We start from the raw sequence: 10,671 nt of genomic DNA on the forward strand, positions 1-10,671 counted from the left end.
TGAATGGAACAAGCATAAAATAGACCATGTGCAGGAAAAAGCACGGAGGACCAAATTTCATTTGTTAAGTAAGTTGCATAGGAGCTCAGAAAAAGAAATGTAATGCCTTTTAAATTACTGTACTTCCAACAATATTTGTACACAACGATATATTTATTTAAATGTTTATTTAATGTTAATTGGATCTTCCAAATGATCTAAATCTGGTAAATTCTAAATATCAAAACCTATTGAGAGATCCAGAAAAAATAAAAAGGAACCCGATACTGTAAATTTGTCGGACTATACTTGGATAGCTTTTATTAATTTTTTTCAAATATTGCACAACCTATTATCTCATAGTTTGCATAAACGCTGTTACTCAATCTAATTTTTTGGGTTTACATATACTGAATGATAAACTCACCATACTGGCAAAACTGCCATAGCTGCTAAGCTAAAGGATGGTTGGCTTGTTTAAGATTCCATGAACATAAAGGCATCCTAAAACCATAAAAATAAATAAAATAAAAATCCCACGACAAATATGCGTGCAATATGCACGCCAGTAATTATTATTTTCGCTGCTGATGGATTGTCCTCACCCTTTTTTTAGCCACTGAGCCCAAAAAAAAAAAAAATCGGGCCACATCCCACGCATTGGCTGAGTATTAAAGCAGCAAAGAAAGATCTATCGTAAACAGAATAATCGTTTTCTCCCTTTTCTCCCCCGCTTTATCTGCTAAAGAAATCTATTTTGTACCCCAAAATTGGCTTCGGCTCTGATCATTGATCTTGCTATAACCTTGAGAACGTTTCTCTATCAAGACCTCAAACAATCCAGGTCCGGAACTTTCAAACGCCAAGACCCATCTCCTTCTCGGTATTACGAGATCAAATCATAAATGCACTTACCCTGTCAAATAAAAACAGCGAGAATCAAATGAAAGCAACCTCCGAAAGCTCGTATTTGGCTCACCCGGATCACTATTAACTCCCGGAACCCTCTGAAAGACAATTGAAGTGCGCTTGCGCCTCAGTCCTTCAAAGATACTTTAAAAAAATATTCACCAACCAGAGGCTCATACGCATGCGTAGGCAAATAGGCAAGTTCAGTACTTAAATACGCCTGCGCAGAGTGTTTTAGGCAGCTGTCAAAATTTTGTAATTTTCCTTGGTATTGGAGTGGCAATCTGCAAAGCGACATTACATGGATGGAGGCAGTGAATGAGTTGAGAGCGCGTTAAGGTCGACTTTAGTGGTCGCTGCTGAAAGTTTCCAAAGGTGCAAAGCGTTTAAGGATGGTGGGAGCAGACACTGCGCGCATGACTTTCTCTTGAACTTTTTTGTTAGCAAAAGTCTCTTGTACTGCAAGAGATCTCCAACGATGATTCAAGAAAAATAAAACACAAAAGGGGGAGGGGTATTTGTAGACAATGCTTATGTTCCATATCCTTACCTGGAAAATATATAACCTCCCTCTTTTACTAAGCACTGACATATAGTGCATAGTCTGGGTGCTATTTGTTTTCAATGGGGGTGTGAGCAAATCTCAAAAACAATAACAAATGCTAACACAAATTACAAGGCATGAAATAAGAAAAGGCAATATGCCTAAAACTAGTTTTACTTGTTCATAATTTTCTATCTTTTCAAAATATTTTTATCTCTTATATAGGCTAATGCAGATTCCATCATTGCCTTTAATAGTTTGATGTTTTTGAACATCCCACTTCTCATCTTCGTATATTTTTGTGATTTGATCCTCTTTCATCTTCCCTGTATCATCAACACCCCAGGTTCCTTATATTACTGATAATTAACTTTTGAACTTTATTCACCATTCATTATCTTTGCTGCCTTTCTAGGAACATTCATTTTTTTAACCTGCATACAAGAGTTAAGTGATAAGAATAAGTAAATATGGATTATAAAGTCTTAAAATATTTATTATTAGTGATCTGCATACATTCATTCCAGTTACTTTGAACAGAGACTGAAAAAGCTAAAATGGTTTAAAATCATGCAAGTCTGAATTCTGCTAACAAGGCTGTTGATCAAATTGATCTCACTCCAAATATTTAAGAAAGATTTCCCAGCTCACCTTCAAAAAGCAAATGAACTCTATAATCAGCAAATAGATATTATGTCTCAATGCATTATGCTTTGCTTTGAAATTTATGAATTTTGAAATGATAGGATTTTAGAAGAATGATTGCTAGAATATAATTCCACAGCCAACTTTCAGCAATTAAAGGTTGACTCTGAGACTTGATAATGTGAATATTGACAAAATAATGATTACGAGTTACTGGTTGTTCCTTTGTTTTTTGTGTCCATAGTTTAATGTGATCTTCACCTATTTCTTTTTATAAATTCCTAATACCCAGCTCCATCCCAGAGCCTGAGAAAGTCCCAGTATGTGAAGGGGTTAGCCCAGGGGTCTGCAACCTTAAACATTCAAAGAGCCATTTGGACCCATTTTCCACAAAAAAACAAAACACTAGGAGCCACAAAACCTGGGTGGGCATGGCCAACAACGTCATGCCCACTCAGTCACATGAACCCCTGCCACGCCTACCCACGTTTCATGGCTGTGTTTTCTGTGGGAATGGCTCTCTCTCTGTCTCTCCCTCCCTCTCATTTCTGTTTTTCTTTTTCCTCTCCCTCTTGCTTTTCTTTCTTTCTTGCCTTCCTTCCCTTTCCCTCTTTTTCTTTCTCATTGAATACGATATCAAATAGAAAATAAAGTTATTAATTGTGGGAAATTACTTCTCTGTAATCTTTTCATAGTGAACTCTAAATTGATAGAAGCTGGCAAGATTATATTAACAATCTTGCAATAGCATGTATTTTTATTTCTTTTGAGTTTAACAATGTAATACATTATCCAAAATTATAAATTATTTTTAGATACATTTTTTGCCATCTCTCCAATTTGTGACTTCTGGGAAATTGCAGTTTTATTGGCAAGAGATCTAGCTTGCCATTGCTTTCATCATATGTCTAGAGAGTTTTCTTTCTTTCTCTCTCCCCCCTTCTCTTTCATTTGTTTCTCCCTTTTTTCACTCTCATTCTCTCCTTCCAGCTCGCTCTCTTTTTTCTCTCTCCCCCTTCTCTCTCTCTCAGTTGTTTCTCCTTTTCCTCTCTCATTCTCTCCCTCCATCCTTTTCTCATTTTCTCTGTCTCCCCTTTTCTCATTTTCTCTTTCTCCCCTTTTCTCTCCCTCATCTCTCTCCCTCACGCCTCTGCATACAAGCAGGATACCCTCCTGTGCCAGGATCCTGGCGGAAACAGCGACTACTCTTCCCACTGCCGCCATGGCACAGTGAAATGAATAGCTGGCTGTGCTGTGCTGCGCTGCAGTTACACTCACGCCTTCTTGGGGCGGAGAGCAGTTTGCGGCAGGGAGCTGCAGGAGAGGGGTCAAAGAGCCACATGCGGCTCTAGGGCTGCGAATTGCTGACACCCGGGTTAGCCAGGCAGAAGAATCTCCTCCAGAGGGTATGGGGCTTAATGAAGGAAAGCAGGTAGGAATTTGTAATTATCTAGATCTGTGATGGCAAACCTATGGCATCAAACGGTTTGTGTTGGGGAACTGTATTGTGTGACTGAAATTTCCAGGTCTCAAGAGGATTTGATTTAGTTATGATTAAGTTGCTAGTACAGATAGTCCTTGAGTTACGAATGGAGCCTGCCCATTCCATTCGTAACCCAAGGATTTGTGGGAGTGAATCTCATATCTTGAACGAGATTGCTCCGTGCTTTTGCCCATACATTCGATAATCAAATGTGTTAGATTCGTAGTTAATTGAAGAGGCATGAGGCAGCTGAGGTAAGTAGAACAGCTATTTATTCAATAGAACAAGCAACAACAACTGTGTACAGAGATTCAGCTGTCACCCTGTTTGACAGCTATTTATACTAGAGCTGTCAAGCAGCGCGACCAATAGAAATGCTTAGCCTGCGCTCAGCCAGCCGCGCCTTAGCCAATCAGGCACGGCTGAGCTGTTGCCGGCTGCCAGTCATAAGTTGAGGACTTGTGGCCGGTCGTAAATTGAGGACTTTAGGATTGGTTGCAAGTCAAGGATTTAGCAGTCCTTCCCCCCCTAGCAAGGGCGCATGTGCGGACGAAGCCCATGTGTAATCACTTAAGTAGGCGGGCCGGCATCGGACCCGCCCAGAACGCCTCAGTTGCAGCGGAGCCATCAACGAGGTAAGAAATCCCTGTTGTAGCTCCTCCCTGAAGGGAGTGTAGCTCCGGGTGACATCATTGGGGCCTACCCTTGAAGGCAGATCCAGCAGAACTGATAAGTCCGGGCGTGGGGGCGCGATGGATGGAGGCGAGACCGGGAGGGGCTGCAGGAAGGTGGTGGCCAGGTAGGAGAGGTCTGATTGGGTGAAGGCCTCATGCAGAAAATGGATGGGCAGTGAAGCAGCAGACGGAGATTGAACACGGGCAGGCTGTCGGGAGGCAGTAGCTGGGTAGGAGAGGCCTGATTGGGCGAAGGCCTCATGCGGAAGTCTGTGTAACTGTGGAAAATCGGTTTGAAATGGAACTTGAGCAGGTTGCTGGATGGCGGCAGCCAGGCAGGAGAGGCCTGATTGTGAGAAGGCCTCAGGTGGAAAGCGGCGCCTTAGTTGATCCACATGGCGCTGCCACTCGCTGACATCTGGGAATCCGACCCTATAAGAGCAGGGGCCGGTTACTGTAGTGATGGTGGCAGGCACCCACTTTGGATCCGCAGAAAAGTTCCTAGTGTAAACTAGGTCTCCCTCACTGAAAAGGTGGGGAGGGCCCCCCAGGTTGCAAGGCCGCTGCCCATTATAGAGAGGGTGCAGCCTATCAAGGGTGGTTCGCAGGCGGTGGCCCATCAGCAGCTCAGCGGGGCTTTTGTAGGACAATGGGCAAGGGGTGGAGTGCTGACCTAGGAGGTAAGCAGCCACCTTTGCTGGCCAGTCACCCCGGTCCATTCTGCCCAATGCCTCTTTGGCCGAGCGGACAGCTCGTTCCGCCTGGCCATTGCAAGCAGGATGGTAGGGGCGGTTGGAGCACGGCAGATTCCTTGTATGGTCAGAAATTCCTGGAAGGCCGTAGCTGTGAATTGTGGACCATTGTCGATCGCGATAATGTCCGGCAACCCGTAGATTGTGAAGAGGCGCCGCAAGGCCCGCAAAGTGCATTCCGTTGTGCTAGAAGACATAAGTACGAGCTCTACCCAACGGGAATAGGCATCAACGACCACCAGAAAATTCTGCCCATGGAAGAGACCCACGAAATCCAAGTGGATTCTAGACCAAGGGCCCCTAGGAAGCTCCCAGTCCTGGATAGGTACAGCAGGTGAAGCAGGGCGGGACACCTGGAAAGGGGAGCAATGGCCTTCCCAAGAGGCTATCTCCTCATCCATTCAGTGCCACCAGACATAGCTGAGAGCCAAAGCCTTCATGCAAGCTATGCCTGAGTGGTCCCTATGGAGGCGGTCAAGCACCTGATGGCGGAGGGAGGAGGAATGATGACCTGGTCACCCCAAAGTAAGCACCCGCTGTGGAGGGAGAGCTCCATCTGGTGGGTCTTAAAGGGGCGGAAAACCTCGGCGCCCTTTCCCAATGACCACCCTCTCTGAACCCAAGCGAAAACTTTGGAAAGGACGGGGTCAGCCATAGAATGGGCCGCCACGTCAGAGGAGGTGAGCGGCAGGTCCAGAGAGGCAATAGAGAGTATGGAAGTGGAGGAAACAGGGTCAGTAGTAAGGAGGAGACAGCAGCTGAGGGCATTGGCATGCCCTAGCTGCTTGCCCGGATGGTAGTGTAGCATATAGGAATACGCCATGAGGAATTCTGTCCAGCGGGTCATCCTAGGAGAGATAATGGGAGGGGTAGGACGGTCACTGGCCAGAAGCCCAAGGAGAGGCTTGTGGTCAGTTAAGAGAGTAAATTGCCATCCATATAAGTAGTCGTGAAACTTTTTAATTCCAGACACAGCAGCCAGAGCCTCCTTGTTGATCTGGCTGTAGTTCCTCTCAATGGAGGAGAGGGCATCCATCCCACCCCCTCCAAAATAAAAAGCTATGGGGGCTTCTGAGCCATTGGGAAGTACATGGCTCAGAACCACCCCTGGACCAAAAGTGGAGGCGTCACATGCTAATGTCAGCGGCAGTTTGTCACCGTATTGTACTTAGACAGCCGCTGACGTAAGCATGGCTTTGACAGTCGCGAACGCATGCACCTCATGGCTGCTCCAGCACCAGACAACGGATCGATTGAGCAACCAATGCAGTGGCTTGGCTACTGATGCCTTATGTTGAAGAAAAGGCGCGTAAAAATTCAGAAGGCTGAGGAACGTCTGCAGTTCCACCTTAGAGGTGGGTGTGGGGGCATTCCGGATGGCAGCAACTTTGGAGGGGGTGGGATGGATGCCCTGGGCATCTATTAAGAAACCAGGAACTCCACCTTCAGCACAGCAAATAAACATTTGCTGCACTTTAATTTCAAGCCCGTGCCCCTGAAACGCTCGAGGACCTTCCGGAGGACTTCGCTGAGTCCTGATCGACTGGGCAGCAATCAGGACGTCATTGAAGTAGGGTACTATGCCTGGGAGCCCATGGAGCAAGTGTTCCATGAGGTTCTGGAAGATCCCCGGGGCAACGGATATGCCAAATTTGAAGCCAGCGGCAACGGATAGCCCCTCGGTGGGTGACAATGGTCTGGGCAGTGGTGGCTTCATCATCTACCGGGAGCTGCTGATAGGCTTCTGCCATATCCAGTTTTGCAAATATGCAGCCCTGACCCAAGGAATGGAGCAGGTTCTGCACAACAGGGACTGGATATGGATTTGCCTGGAGGCCGAGGTTGATGGTCGGCTTATAGTCTGCACAGATTCTGATAGACCCGTCGGCCTTAACGGGGACACTATGGGGGTCTCCCATTTGGAGTGGTCGACGGGCTCCAGGACTCCCTGCGCCAACAGTTTGTCGGTGGTGAGACCCTTGCTCAAGAGGCCTGCGCTCGACCCAATGGAGCTAGCTAACTATCGTCCAGTCTCCAACCTCCCCTTCTTGGCGAAGGTTGTCGAGAATGTGGTGGCGCAGCAGCTCCCACGACACCTAGACGAATCCGACTATCTAGACCCACGCCAGTCCGGCTTCCGACCCGGGCACAGCACCGAGAAGCCTTGGTCGCGTTGGTTGATGATCTCTGGAGGGCCAGAGATAGGGGTTGCTCCTCTATCCTGGTCCTATTAGACCTCTCGGCGGCTTTTGATACCATCGACCATGGTATCCTATTGCGCCGGTTGGAGGGGATGGGAGTCGGAGGCACCGTTTTGCGGTGGTTCGGCTCCTACCTCTCCGACCGGAAGCAATGTGTGTTGACAGGGGGGCAGAGATCGTCCCTGAGGCCACTCACTTGTGGGGTGCCACAGGGGTCGGTTCTCTCGCCTCTCCTGTTCAACGCATATGTGAAGCCGCTGGGTGAGATCATCCGTGGTTTTGGGGTTGAGTACCATCTTTACGCTGATGATACTCAGCTGTATATTTCAACCCCAAACCACCCCAACGAGGCTGTCGAAGTGATGTCCCGGTGTTTGGAAGCCGTCGGGGTCTGGATGGGGGACAACAGACTCAAACTCAACCCCTCCAAGACCGAGTGGCTGTGGTTACCGGCACCTCGGTTCAGCCAGCTGACTCCATCGCTGGCCATAGGGGGCGAACAATTGTCCCCTGTGGAGCGGGCGCGCAATTTGGGCGTCCTCCTTGATGCCCGGCTGTCAATGGAGGACCATGTGGCAGCCGTGGCAAGGGGGGCGTTCCACCAGGTTCGCCTGGTGCGCCAATTGCGCCCCCTACTGGACCGGAGTGCCCTGCGCACGGTCACTCATGCGCTGGTGACGTCTCGCCTGGACTACTGCAATGCCCTCTACATGGGGCTTCCCTTGGGACGCATCCGGAGACTGCAGCTAGTTCAGAACGCAGCCGCGCGGGTTATTATGGGAAGTACACGTTACTCCCACGTAACACCTCTCCTGCGCGAGCTGCACTGGCTACCTGTGGCCTTTCGGGTGCGTTTCAAGGTATTGATCACCATCTTTAAAGCGCTCCATGGCAGAGGACCTAGTTACCTGCAGGATCGCATCCTACCACACACGTCCCTGCGACCTATCCGCTCACACAGAGAGGGGCTCCTCCTGGTGCCGTCTGCTAGTCAATGCCAGCGGGCGACACCTAGGAGTAGATCCTTCTCTGTGATGGGCCCAACCCTCTGGAATGACCTCCCCCCAGACATTCGAACTACCACCGACCTCCGTTCCTTCCGGCAAAAGTTAAAGACTCACCTGTTTCAATCAGCTGGCCTGGCACTTTCTTAGTTTTACCTCCCAGGGATTTATTTTATTTTAGGGTTTGGGGTTTTAATTGTGATGTTTTAAGATTAGAATTATTTATTTCTTAGTACAGCCTATTTCCCCCTCCAAATGTATCTTAAATGTAGTTTAAATGTATTTAATTATTATGAATGATTTTATTATATTGACTGTACACCGCCCCGAGTCCCTTTTTGGGAGAGGGGCGGTCTAAAAATCTAAGAAATAAATAAATAAATAAATAAATATCTCGGCATCAACCTTCGGCCTCAAGGCAAAAGGCACCCTGTGAGTCTTTAGTCTTATAGGGGCAACCTGGGGGTTCAAATTTAAAGAGATTGGAGAACTCTTCTATTCCCCCAATTTACTGTGGAAGATGTCAGCGAATTCAGAGATGGCGTCCTCAACGGTAGGTGGAGCGGCCGAGGTTTGATGCACCCCCAAGAGTGACAGGCCCAGCGAAGGGAACCAGTCAAGATTCAGGAGGGTGGGCAATGGCTTCCCAACTACCAAGATGGGGAGCTTCCCGTGGAAATCCCCGTAATCAACCCACACAGACTAACTGCCCAGGGTGGGAATTTGAGTTCCCTAGTAATCTTTTAGGGCTGTATCTGGCGGCATCAGCTGGTCATGGGGGACAGCAGGGCACAACTTGGTCAGTGCAGTCCAGGAAAGGAGGGAGCGGGAGGATCCCAAGTCCAACTCCATGGTACAAGGCGACCCTTCGATCAGCAGAAACACAGTTATCTTTTTGGAGTCAACCAATGCCTTGCTGACCGACACTGCAGGGGCGTCCGGTGGATTTTTAGTGATGGTGTAGCAGTCATCCTTCCGTGGCTGCTGGCGGCATTGTTGTTGGCATGGCTGCACCGGCTGATAGTAAGGCTGAAGTGGTGACCAGTACTCGGGTTGAGCCACGGGTGGTAGGATGGCACGGCATACCTGGGCAAGGTGGCCTGCCTTTGTGCAATGGCGGCAAATAGCAGCCTTAAATGGACAAGTGGAACGGGCATGATTCTCGCCACAGCCCAAACAGGCGTTTGCAGTTGCGCGGCTGGCCGATTGAGGCTGCAGCCGTCTGGGTAGAGCTCTGAAGTGGTCTACCTGGTCCTCCTCCATTTTAAATTCTGAGGCGGCAGTAATAGAGGAGTCGGCAGTGCAAGTGAACGTTTATTAACAGTAATAACTTCTGACAGAACAGAGCAGAAAACCCTCCGCCTGACAACTATTTATATGGGTAGCTGTCAGACGGGGAACCAATAAGAGAAGTGTATTTTTCCCGCCGGCCGGCAGGTGCGTCTAAGTCAATCAGACGTGCCTGCCAATTTGGACACAACACCCCTTTCCCCTGGACTGAACAAACGTAGTCTCGGAGATATCCGGGGCATCTGCGCATGCGCTGGGATCTTCTTTCCAAGGGTGTGACCGTCACCAAAGGAGGAGTGCCAAGTCTGTCATGCTGGTGCGTCGGCGCCGAAGGCCCAATCCCGAACATGGCGCCAGCTTCCAAAGGTAAGGCAACCGACGAGAACGTAATGGGTGGTGCGGACTCGGAGCTAGATTTTTTGTGAGTGTCTGGCCGGCAGGCGGCGTTGGTAGGGTCCGGTCGTGTTGGAGCACCTGGGCTGTCCATAGGTGTCTCCTGGTTGTGCCGACGTAGCTGGTCTATATGCCGCCGCCATTGTCTCCCATCGTCGAGGAGGATCCTGTAGGAACAGGGCCTGTTATTTCCGTGATGTGACCGGGTAACTATTTTGGGTCACCCGCAAAATTCCTGGCAAAGACCCACTCCCCCACCAGAAAAGCCCTAGGGAGTTCAATTTGTGGAAAGGAGGCAGAGGGGTAGAGGGGGTGAAGACGGTCTAGGATTGTGCAAAGTCTTCAGCCCCTTAATAGCTCCGCAGGGCTCTTCCCTGTAGTTGGGCAAGGTGTGATGCGCTGAGACCTTAAGTAGGTGGACACTCTTGTAGACCAGGGCAGAGGAGCCAGGTGGCGGAGGGCCTCCTTGGCAGAACGGACAGCGCATTGAATAGCCGCCGTTCTGAGAGACTGTAAGAATTGGCTTACAGTCTCAGTGTCTTTTTGTATGCACTGCCTGAAAGTGTACCGGCGGTTTTCTAGATGGAGTCAGAGCGTAGTGGTTCCTCAGCTTGCCAATTAGAGTGTCCCAATTGAGCTCGTACAAGGCCAAAGGCGAAGTGAGAGCCCTGGCCATGTTAAACATCTCGTGGCCACACGAGCTTAGGAAAAAACTGCACTTGCGGTCCAAGGGTAGTTGGTGATTATTATTTGCGATGAGGAAGCACTCAAATCACTCTAAGAAGCCAGCCCAGGAT

The 10,671-nt window shown here is 48.8% G+C and overlaps 1 protein-coding gene across 1 annotated transcript in view; it reads right to left on the reverse strand.

The window, feature by feature from the left end:
• EXOC3 (exocyst complex component 3) overlaps nt 1–1,023 on the reverse strand; it is a 43,688-nt gene extending 42,665 nt beyond the window's left edge. The window contains exon 1 of the mRNA XM_081971039.1: nt 895–1,023. The gene's annotated coding sequence lies outside the window, so the exon portion shown is untranslated. The remainder of the gene's footprint in view (nt 1–894) is intronic.
• Between the last annotated feature and the right edge of the window lie 9,648 nt (nt 1,024–10,671).

This window comes from Natrix helvetica, assembly GCF_964273705.1.
Source record: "Natrix helvetica genome assembly, chromosome: Z".
Classification (NCBI taxonomy): domain Eukaryota; kingdom Metazoa; phylum Chordata; class Lepidosauria; order Squamata; family Natricidae; genus Natrix; species Natrix helvetica.